The sequence below is a fragment of the Mandrillus leucophaeus genome, unplaced genomic scaffold (genome assembly GCF_000951045.1).
Source record: "Mandrillus leucophaeus isolate KB7577 unplaced genomic scaffold, Mleu.le_1.0 Scaffold590, whole genome shotgun sequence".
NCBI lineage: Eukaryota > Metazoa > Chordata > Mammalia > Primates > Cercopithecidae > Mandrillus > Mandrillus leucophaeus.
Window position 1 is genome coordinate 383015 of NW_012106364.1, and position 1778 is coordinate 384792.

Sequence of the window (1778 nt, forward strand, 5' to 3'; positions counted from 1 at the left end):
CATATATCCAATATATTATCATTTCAACATGTAATTATTATATGTGTTATTAATGAGATATTCTATTTTCATACTAAGTCTTCAATGTATCCAAAGTGGTATCATTTCTGCATGTAATTAGTATAAAAATTAATTGGGGAGTTTACATTCTTTTTTCCATACTAACTCTTTGAAGTCTAAATGTGGTTGCTAAATTTTTATCAAAAATACTTAATCTGTTCTGCTGAGCAGTCTAGGGAGAATAGTAAAATAAATAATAATAATACTTAATGTGGCCGGAGGTAACTCTTCCCTGTGATCCCAGCATTTTGGGAGCCCTAGGCAGGAGGATTGCTTGAGCCCAGGAGTTCAAGACCAGCCTGGCAACACAGTGAGACCTCATCTTTACAAAAAATTAAAAATATTGGCTGGACACGAAGGTGTGTGCTTATAGTCCCAGCTAATCAGGAGGCTTAGGTGGGAGGATCACTTGAGCCTGGGAGGTTGAGACTACAGTGCACTGTGGTCATGCTGCTGCTCTCCAGCCTGGGCAACAGAGCCAGACTTTGTCTCAAAAACAAACAAAAAAAAACTTAATCTATGTTTAGATTTCATAAAAGTTGCAGTTGAAAAAGCAGCCATCACATACCCAAGTTGTTGCAAATATACTTTTTTTTTTTTTTTTGAGACGGAGTTTCCCTCTTGTTGCCCAGGCTGGAGTGCAGTGGTGCAATGTCAGCTCACTGCATCCTCCACCTCTCAGGTTTAAGCGATTCTCCTGCCTCAGCCTCCCAAGTAGCTGGGATTACAGGTGCCTGCCACCATGCCAGGCTAATTTGTGTATTTTTAATAGAGTTTCACCATGTTGACCAGGCTGGTCCACCCACCTGGGCCTCCCAAAGTGCTGGGATTACAGGCGTGAGCCACCGTGCCCGGCCACAAACGTACATTTTCTAATAACTGCATTGAGTATCAGCTTTTAAATTTAAAAGTAATTAAAATGAATGAAATTGAAGATTCAGTTCCTCTGTCAAATTAGCCACTATCAGTAGCCAAATGTAGATCGTGACCTCCTTATTGGAAGCACAACACAGGCCTTGAAATGCACCAACCTCAGCAACATACAACATCTTAAATGTAAAAACAGATTATTGAGTGAAAGAAGTGATACAGAAAATAATATGCATAATATGATTTCATTTATACAATGTTCCAGGAGGCAAGACTAAAGTATGTTGTTTATGACTGACATACAATAGGTAAAACTACATTTTATTTTATTTATTTTTGAGACAGGGTCTGGAGTGGTGCAAGCACGGATCACTGCAGCCTGGACCTCCCATGCTCAAGCGATTCTTGCATCTCAGCCTCGCCAGTAGCTGAGACTTCAAGGTGCAGGCTAACATGCCCAGCTAACTTTTAAATCTTTGTAAAGAGGAGGTCCTGCTGTGTTGCTTAGACTGGTCTCGAACTCCTGGGCTCAAGCAATCCTCCTGCCTCAGCCTCACAAACTGCTGGGATTACAAGTGTGAGCCGCTCTGCCCAGCCAGAACTACAGTTTACAAGCAAAAAAATTATTACAAAGGTCAGGATATTGATTACCTGTAAGGGTTAGAGAGATGGTTGTGATTGGAAAGGGGCACACTGGGGGCTTCTGGAATACTAACAGCGACCATTCGTAATGATATTACATGTGTATCTGCTTTATAATTATTAAACTGAATATTTGGCCAGGTGCAGTGGCTCATGCCTGTAATCGCAACACTTTGGGAGGCTGAGGCAAGAGGATCACTTGAGTC